The sequence below is a fragment of the Hyla sarda genome, chromosome 11, assembly GCF_029499605.1.
Source record: "Hyla sarda isolate aHylSar1 chromosome 11, aHylSar1.hap1, whole genome shotgun sequence".
NCBI classification, from domain to species: Eukaryota; Metazoa; Chordata; class Amphibia; order Anura; family Hylidae; genus Hyla; species Hyla sarda.
Genome location: NC_079199.1, coordinates 49,028,930 through 49,039,495, shown reverse-complemented (window position 1 = coordinate 49,039,495; position 10,566 = coordinate 49,028,930).

Genomic DNA, 10,566 nt, shown 5'->3' with positions numbered 1-10,566 from the left:
AAAACCATTCATTTGGTGGAAACAGAATTAATAAAAATAGAAAATGAGACATGAAGGAGAGGGGGTGGGGAGTTAATATTGAGATACAGAAATAGTGCAGTGGAAAGAACAGGAACATTGCCTATAGCAACCAAGATTTTTAGTTTAGTATTGACTTCCATGCAAAGTTGACCATTCAACTTTTTAGTACTTTTGTAATGTACTACACCCTACAGTTGTGCTGAATAATTAAACCTAGACCAAGCCATAGTATCGACTATGTCATGATTAAAGGACATCTGCAGCCTAAATACACTTATCCCCTATCCACAGGATAGGGGATAAGTGTTTGATCCCCGGGGGTCCGAATGCTGGGACCCCCTGCGATCTCCTGCACAGGGCCATGGCTCTGCCGCAGCTCTCCTGTGCAGGAGGCGTGCCGGCTGCAGCATGAAGCTGTGGCCGACACGCCTCCTCCTTGCAGTTCTATGGGAGAGGTGGGTATGCAGCATTTGTGCCTCCCCGCCTCTCCCATAGAGCTGTATGGGGAGGGGGTGTGGAAGGGGCATACAGTCGACCCCTGTGAGGTCGATGCTATGCGCATTAACTGGGTCCCCGTTCGTGAGATTAAGGGGTGTCCCAGTGGTCAGACCCCCCTGCAATCAAACACTTATCCCCTATCCTGTGTATAGGGGATAAGTGAATTTAGGCTGCAGATGTCCTTTAAGCACTGACAGCAATGTTAATGGTAGTTATAGTTGTTACGCCGAGCGCTCCAGGTCCCTGCTCCTCCCCGAAGCGCTCGCGGCGTTTCTCTCCCTGCAGCGCCCCGGTCAGACCCGCTGACCGGGAGCGCTGTACTGACATTGCCGGCGGGGATGCGCCCGCCCGCGAATCGCATCCCAAGTCACTTACCTGTCCCGGTCCCCGGCTGTCATGCTCTGGCGCGCGCGGCTCCGCTCTCTAGGGCGCGCGCACGCCAGCTCTCTGAGATTTAAAGGGCCAGTGCACCAATGATGGTGCCTGGCCCAATCACCCTGTTTAGCTTGCACCTGTTCCATGCTCATATAACCTCACTTCCTCTGCACTTCCTTGCCGGATCTTGTTGCCTTGTGCCTTGAGAAAGCTATTACTGTGTTACCCATACTGTGTTCCTGACCTCCTGCTATTTCACTATTGACTACGAACCTAGCCGCCTGCCCCGACCTTCTGCTACGTCTGACCTTGCTCTTGTCTACTCCCTTGTACCGCGCTTATCTCAGCAGTCAGAGAGGTTGAGCCGTTGCCAGTGGATACGGCCTGGTTGCTACCGCCGCTGCAAGACCATCCCGCTTTGCGGCGGGCTCTGGTGAATACCAGTAGCAACTTAGAACCTGTCCACCGACACGGTCCACGCCAATCCCTCTCTGGCACAGAGGATCCACCTCCAGCCTGCCGAAGCGTGACAATAGTCCACCAGCAAGGGGCCGTAGTCACCAGCTTGGTGCCTAGCTTAAGTAGATGTAAATTCTAATGAGCAGTAATATGGGCTCCCCCCTTCATATTACTGGTCTCTCCCTGAGCAGAAAAAAGGGGGGAACATAGATGGTGCAAACGAAATGCTTTGCTGTATGGCTAATAACTTCATATTGGTAAGTTGCTTTATAATACTTTGTGACAATGGTTGCTTCTTTTATTGGACAACTCTTTTACTACCGGTGAAGAGACTTAGCTAAAGCCTGCTTTTGTAGTGAAGGGTCCAGGAGCAGAAAAAAATTACAGAACCACAACTTATCAGGATCCGATGCATCACAACTAGCAGACCCATAGAATATCACAGATTATACAGTCATTGGATCCATAACAATTGGGCTTTTACTGATTAAAGATCCTATATACTAAGGATTGGGACAGTAAATGTATAACTAACCCCCAGGACAGAGTTGCAGACTGTACCCATGACCACCAAGCACTAAAGATTTCATCTACCACCACTATAGACAGAAAGCACCAAATGGGAGAAGAAATCATTTTTGAAAGTATATAATAGATTACACAGTTATTGTATCTCTAAAACTGGGCTTTTGAATGCCACCAGGGAGTGACAATTCCATATACCACCAATCATTGGAGGTAAAATGCACCAATTGGGAAAGAGAGAAGAAAAAAACACAGCCACTTCATCACTAGGAACTGGGCTGCTAAAGGAACCAATTACCACCATGTTGGAGTTCTACCCCTGAACAGCAGATACTGGAAAGTCTATATTCCACCAATCATTGGCAATAGAACGTACCAGATAAGAGAAGCTAAATATTTTAGATGGTATACACATCCTAAATTGCTTCACTAAAGATTGGACTGTTGGATTTACCACTATCATTTTGCACCCTGACACCCAGCAACTAAAGAGTCCGTATTCCACCAAGCACTGTAGGCAAAGTACACCAAAGACAAATCTCAAAGACATTTATTTACATCATGGATTGCTCAGCCATTGGATCTCTAGGAATTGGGCTGCTAAATGAATCACTAACCACTAGGTCCCATTTGGACCCATGACCATCAGAGACTAGTGAATATGCTATGCACCAATCAGTGGTGAAAGAATGAACCAAATGGGAGAAGAAAATATTTTCATAAGGTATTAGGATCACAGATTACATGATTATTGCATCACTAATGAATTATTGAAGCACTAATGATTGAATGTAACACTAAGTACCAGGACCCAGTAAACTTGGAACAACCAGGAACTGAAAATGCTGTATTTTATCTAGAAGATTTAGTATTTTATATTACATTTGAAATACATCAACTGGGAGAAATAGAAGAAAAAACATTTTCAAGCCATTGAATCTCTAGGAATTGGTTTGGTGCTGCGGTGGCCCAGTACAGAAGGTGCCATTCTGTACCCCTCAGTAGACTCAGTCAATGTCCCCTGGCCCCCCACTCCTCAGAACTCTCTCTACCATATTAAGTTATGTATGGGTTAATGCAATGTTATGTAATGTATTCATATGTTATTGTGCCTTAAAAACACTGTTGCAAAGCACTATGTTACCAAGGGGAGGTATGCAAGGTGAAACAGGCTTGTTGGTTACCAGTGGGATTTCTCTAAACTACCCCCCTTATGTAGTGAGGTCAGGGTTCAGCTCTCTCTCTTGAGTTTTAGCTGAGGTACAGTGAAGGGAAGAGCTGAGGAGTTTGTCTGTGTGATCCAGAAGGAGGCCTGAGGCCTAGCCCTGCAACCACGCTTCTACTGCAAGTTAACCCCTACATGTGAAAGTGAAAGTCAAAGCCTAGTGGTAAACACAAATACAGGGGATAAATAGTCTAGTCAAGATAGTCAAGTGTCATTTACTAAAGTCAGCGTGGGTCGCATAAATCAGTCCAAGTCGACTACAAGTCCCAGCAAGCCGACAAACTTCCTAAAGTTCACTGTGCATCTCCTTGGGCCTGAACTGAGCTTTAAAGACTTTAACACTGCCTGTCTCAGTAAAAAGCCACTGTTCCATAACCTTTCATCGGAGTGATTATTTGCCCTGCGCCTGGCCCAGGAATCATCGGCTATACCTCGGGTGGTGAATAAGATAAACCATACCCTGGCGTCACGAACACAAAGGGTTAATGCCATATGCCCTAAGGGTTAATACCATCTGCCCTTCCAACAACCTCACCACACTGCATTAACCACTAACCACCAGTTCCCAGTTGTAGATTGTGCCCATAACCACCAGGGATTAAAGATTCCATATGCCACTAAACAATGATGGCAGCCTCCACCAACTAGTAAGCAGAAGAGGGAAAAAAAACATTTTTAAGGAAGTTTATTTATAGATTTTACGACCATTGGCTAAAAAATTTGCCAATATTCATTAGATCCCAGTTGTAGGAAGTATATTTTCCATTACTGGGGTTATGGGGCACCAAATATTAGCAGAGCAATAAAAAAAATATTTTTTAAGAAAGCATATTCACATGTATTTTTATTAAAGTGGTTATGCAATATTTTATAGTTCTTTTTCTACCTATTCTCCCATTACTGTTCACCGGAAATAAGTAATTTACATACTACTAAAATAGGGCACCCAGTTTCCATTTCAGTGGTATGTCATGTGACCTGTGACATCACTGACTTTTCCCACTCCAGTGATGTCCCCTTTTACAAAGAAGATTAGCATCTTAGCTATAAGCTAGATATACAAGACCTCAATCAAGCAAATAGGTCATGTGACATGTCACTGAACAGACAATGGGCATGTTTTTAGGGGCAGTAAGTGAATTATCAATTGCAGTGGACAGCAAGTAGGGAATAATACCAGATTTTTCGCCGTATAAGACGCACTTTTTCTTCCCCAAAACTGGGGGGGAAAAGTTGGTGTGTCTTATACGGCGAATACACACACCTATGGCGTGGACCCATAGGTCAGGACCCGCGGCTAATACAAGACATCACCGATCGCGGTGATGCCCTGTATTAACCCTTCAGATGCGGCGAGCAAAGCTGACCGCCGCGTCTGAAGTGAAAGTGACACTAACCCGGCTGCTCAGTCGGGCTGTTCGGGACCGCCGCGGTGAAATCGCGGCGTCCCGAACAGCTTGCAGGACACCGGGAGGGACCTTACCTGCCTCCGCGGTGTCTGCTCCGTGCCGAGATCCCCTGCATGGCCGGCGCTCTCCTTCGGCGTCATCACATTGTCGCGCATCCAATAGGAGTGGCGTGCGTAGTGACGTGATGACGGCGACGGAGAGCTTGGATCCCAGGGAACAAGACGTCCGAAGCGTCGGGGACACCACGGGGACGCGGCGACAGCTATGGAGAGACATCCAGGGCAGCGGTGACAAGCGTTGACGGGTCCGGTGCGGCGGGGACACGTGAGTTTCACCTCCTATCCAGTGGTCTTCAACCTGCGGACCTCCAGGTGTTGCAAAACTACAACTCCCAGCATGCCCGGACAGCCGTTCGCTGTCCGGGCATGCTGGGAGTTGTAGTTTTGCAACATCTGGAGGTCCGCAGGTTGAAGATCACTGTTGGGTTCAGAATCTTTATTTTCTAGATTTTGCACCTTTAAAACTGGGTGCGTCTAATATGCCGGTGTGTCCTATAGGGCAAAAAATACGGTATGTCTAAAAAAAATAAAAAAAATAAAACAACTTTAAAGTGAACTATCGCTTCAGTGGTTTCAAAATTTCTTATGTTTAACCTATCGATCACTAGGGGGCATAGTTATAAGGTTGATGACCATAGACCAAAGATGCGTACAATAAAAGTGAAGTTACTGTTTCTGTTTCAGTTACTGTTTCCAATTGAGCTCCTGCAATGTGTTGTGTATAATATTTTACTTGGACATTTATTTGACAATAAAAAACAAAAACAAAAAGAAACAAAGTAAATATCTCTTTAATAGACAATGCTACCTTTTATTCAACGTCCTATATACTGACATTAATGGAAGCAGCAAATATTTGCCTCCTGCCTGCTCTCTCTATTCCTTTGTGAATGTGATGTGTAAATATGGAAAACTATTACTAAAGCTTTTCCCTTTCAACTTTGAATGAATTACCCTTACAGTTCTCTTGAGTTGTTTTTTTGCTTTTTTTATGGTGGCGGCAGATATTATATAAATTGGTTTTGTCTTTGCACCCACCGTGTACACACAAAACAAGAAGTAAATTTAGTCACGAGTCATTACTGCAAAATTGTCCTCATAGCTGAATGTAATTTAAAGAATGCATAGAATGATGGGAAATGGACCAAAACTACACGTGTGATTATGAATCCCACCACTGTTTAAGTTGTGGGGTCAATTGCAAGAATTTTAACTTGAGTAAGCTATTTTATTGAAACGAGCACAAAAGTGCCAGAACACGAATATGTGTGCACTTTTCTTTAAAGGGGTACTCCGGTGGAAAACGATGTTTTTTTTAAATCAACTGGTGCCAGAAAGTTAAACAGATTTTTAAATTACTTCTATTTTAAATCTTAATCCTTCCAGTACATATCAGCGGCTCCATAGGATGTTGAGTTGTTGTTTCTGTCTGACCACAGTGCTCTCTGCTGACACCTCTGTCCATGTCAGGAACTGTCCAGAGCAGGAGAGTTTTTTTTTATATATAGGGATTTGCTTCTACTCTGGACAGTTTCTGACATGGACAAAGTTGTCAGCAGAAAGCACTGTGGTCAGATAAAAAAAAACTAATTAAAAAAGAAAAGAACTTACCCTGTAGCATAAAGCAGCTGATAAGTACTGGAAGCATTATGATTTTGAAATAGAAGTAATTTACAAATCTGTTTAACTTTCTGGCACCAGTTGATTTGAAAAAATAATAATAATAATGTTTTCCACCGGAGTACCCCTTTAAATCAAGGAAAACATATCAAATAAGTTACTGAAAGAGACACAAAACCAAAATTGCTTAAATATGGCTGAAATGGGAACCTTGGAGAGAGGGGGCCTATTGCTGGTTGATCCCACTCCCACCCCCTTTGATATTGGATGGTAAAATCCTGGTCAGGGTCCCCATTTCCTGCAAAACTTTATTGTTTACAAATAAGTGGGTGCATAACAATGATTATGGGGCCTTTGGAGCAATTCTAATAGTAATGAGCGGCATTGCCTATATTCAAATTTGTGATATTTTGCGAATATATAGACGAATATTCGTCCTGTATTCGCGAATTTCGAGTATTCGTTATATTTGCATATTCGCTTATTTGAGGAAGAAAAAAGTCAACTTTACTATTGGTTGCTAGGGATGTTGTTGATAACCTCTGACAAGTGTATTTGCATCATTCTAATTGGCCCACAAGTGAAAAGAAGGAATATGCGAATATTCACATATGCGCATATGCGGAAAAAAGCTAATATTTGCAATTTTGAATATATAGTGAATATATTCGCAATATTCGTGAATTTGCGATATTCGCAATAAAAATTTGAAATGCGAATATTCGTGCCCAACACTAAATTCTAACAATGCAGTTCTCCTCTGGGGGAAAGATAGTACTGCAAACCAGATGGCACCTGTTAGGACTGGTCCCGTCTATTTAATGGCCGCAAAGCAACCACATGGTTTGCCTTTTTGGTACTGTATATGAAGTCTTGCCTATTAATGTCTATGAGGACTGACTACAGATCAGCCCCCTAGTGATGGCCGCAGACTGCAAAGACTCTTCTTTTGAATGTTGAAGGGAATAAAACTGGACATATATTATAGGCCTGCTCATTTCTTCAGGATTTGGCAACTATCTGATGGGTATGACAACCTCCCAACTCTTCCTTGACAGCAGATGTGTGGTATGTCTCTGCACACAGGCAATAGCTACAGGGACAGCAATTTTTCACCCAAAAATATCCCAATTTTTTAACCAATGTACTTTTCAAATATACATATAATGTTATTCTCTACATAATAAAAAATGTTTTTGCAAATGACATGTACACTATACTATATAGCAATACCCATTATCTTAGCAAATGCCTTATATTAAAGTGTAAAACTTAAGATAGTATTTGTCTGTTTTTGTAGCCGAGTCTCTAGACACCATTAGGGATAAGAACACATTGACCAACAGAAATCAGAGGATTGTCAGGTTTATCAGCCTTTTCTTATCCCACTCACTTACACAGCGATATTGTTCTCACTTATCTACCATCAAAGCCCCGCAATGAGAGGTTCCTGGAATAAGCTTTGTTTGTGAATATAAATAGACCTGACAACTATTGAAGACTATGTTGAGAGATCAAGAGTCATACTCTCACCATACATTGTCGTAGGTGAGATGTTAAGACAGGAATATCACTGCAGAGAGTAATGGAGTCCGTTTGTGTCAAAGCAGGTGATGAATTTCTGGAGAGCTGCAGACTGGAAAATTTAAAGTCCCAACCTCTACTGCCTACAAAATAAGAAAAAATAACCGCAAGGCCATTTTTATATTGGAAGTATTTGTTAATATTTTACAGAAGTATTTAGAAGCCAACACCAGGAGTTGATTCTACAGGTGTAGCCACCACCATGACGATATCCCAGGACATCCTTGTGGGTTTAATTTACATAAAAGACATAGACATGTTTCTGTCAGAGGCGTTGCATTTTTGACAGGAGTCTTTTCTCCCCTCTTTCCAAAGCATGCTACGCTAATAGTGTACCTTGCTATAAAGAAGATATAACATGCGGCCAGTGGGTATGAAGTGCTGGTGTGGGACCATACTCACAGGATTCCTACCAGCACCCTCATATTTTACTACCTCCGAGGAGTGCAGTGTATAATTTGACCTGAGGAAGGCACTGTTTGTGTGCTGAAACGCGTTGTCCGTATTGTCATTAATAAAATATCTAATTGTCCTGTGCTGGCCTGAGTCCTTCATTTTGTGACAACCCCTTGAGCAGCTCCTCAAAGACCATATTTTTTTCTGTTATTTGCATATCCCTGTTGGTCTCCCTACCGGAGTCCAGAACCGATCCGAGTGCAGCAGCCAAACCTATACTCACCTCGTCTACACCTAAACATATCTCTGTGAACCATGACTCCCAGGAGCCATGGATCAGAGTGCCCTTATCCAACAGGTTAGTGTATCACTTAGGTGTGGTGAAGGGTCCTCACCAAGTTGATATACACTACAAGGGAGCACCCCCCTGTTTTCTTCTTTTTCTCTCCCAATATCGTCTTTTGTGTACAAGGAGGAATTGGGAAGGTATTTTAGCAATGACTCATGGCTTCGCCATGCACAAAATTGACATAATGTCCAAAAACCATTTCACTTATCCTATTTCCATGTTATACTGTATTTTTCGCCGTACCACGGCGGTCCCTGCGGCCATCAACGGCCGGGACCCGCGGCTAATACAGGACATCACCGATCGCGGTGATGCCCTGTATTAACCCTTCTGACGTGGCGATCAAAGCTGACTGCTGCGTCTGAAGCGAAAAAAAACACTAACCCGGCTGTTCAGTTGGGCTGTCCAGGACCGCCGCGGTGAAATCGCGGCATCCCGAACAGCTTACAGGACATCGGGAGGGACCTTACCTGCCTCCTCGGTGTCTGCTCCGTGCCGGGATCCCCTGCATGGCCGGCGCTCTCCTTCGTCGTTCTCATGTCGCCGTGCACGCCGTCCCTTCATCCAATTGGAGCGGCGTGTATAGCGGCGTGCATAGCGACGGAGAGCGAGGATACCGGGCAGCAGAGACGTTCCGGAGCGATGGGGACACCCCGGGGACGCAACGACAGCAATGGAGGGCGACATCCAGGGCAGCAGTGACGAGTGGTGACGGGTCCGGAGCGGCAGGGAAAAGTGAGTACTACCTCCTATACCAGTGGTCTTCAACCTGCGGACCTCTAGATGTTAAGAACCACAACTCCCAGCATGCCCCGACAGCCAACGGCTGGCCAGGCATGCTGGGAGTTGTAGTTTTGCAACATCTGAAGGTCTGCAGGTTGAAGATCACTGTCCTATACTTTACATTGTATTTGTTTCAGAATCTTTATTTTCTAGATTTTTATCCTATAAAATTAGATGCGTCTTATATGACGAAAAATATGGTCATTTGCAACAATACATAATTTAGTTATTGTAGAATCATTTTCCAGCTTTTAAATAATGTTGCGCTTAAGTAAAAATACATAAATCAATCTTCTGTTTCTGTCACACAGTGATATTAATTATGAGGTTTTTTTTTTTTATTAAAGTTGTAACTTTTCGTGCCTCGGAGTCATTCACACAAGGAAATTATTTGATTGTACTCAATTCGTAAGAACTTTTGTACTCTTACGTACTTTAATTTAAATACTGGGAAGAAGACAATGCCAAATAATTAACCCAGAGATGGCGATGCCCAAAGGTTCAGAGCTGAGCTGAGGCCATACTATAAGACTTTTGGGCTATAAAGATTCAAGCATATGAAACCATAAGGATGGTGTCACACACAGCCTATTGGAAAAATGCAACTGCAGTTTTTGATGTTTTTGGAGCCAAAGGCAGAAGTGGACTCTGCAAATCCAGAAAAAATCTACTATGTGCAAACCTTCCCTGGCACATGGTCCAGCATCTCTGGTATAACATGGAGTTATGGTGTTTCCCAGAGATGAACTCTTTCCCAGTAATCTTGGTTATCTGTCTTAGATGACTTTGTATCACTCTGTTCCTTGCATAATGCACAACTCTTGGATATGAAGGGCATGCAGTTGGTCCCTCCTGAACATTAACCAGAAAGTGCCCCATAGAAAAGATCAAAATGCACCCCTCATTGTGGTAACTGGGTACATGAGTGGGCAATTAAAGATCCCTGCCCTATATGAAGTATTTCCCCGAAAATACACCCTACCCCGAAAATAAGCCCTAGGCAATGCCTTGGCTGCAAATATTAAAAAACAAACTTTAACTTACCTTCGTCCTCCGTTTCCCCATTGCTAAGGAACCGGCCTCATGGTCCCTCTGCTGTTCTTGCTGCTTCCTGGTGTTGGGAGGTCTCAGAGCCTTCAGCCTATCACCGGCCGCAGCGATGTCTCGCCTCTGCCGATGATAGGCTGAGCCCACTGTCATGTAAGAAGCCGGCCGGCCGGCATGGGACGTTGGGGGGCAATGTATGTTGTTCAATGTACATAC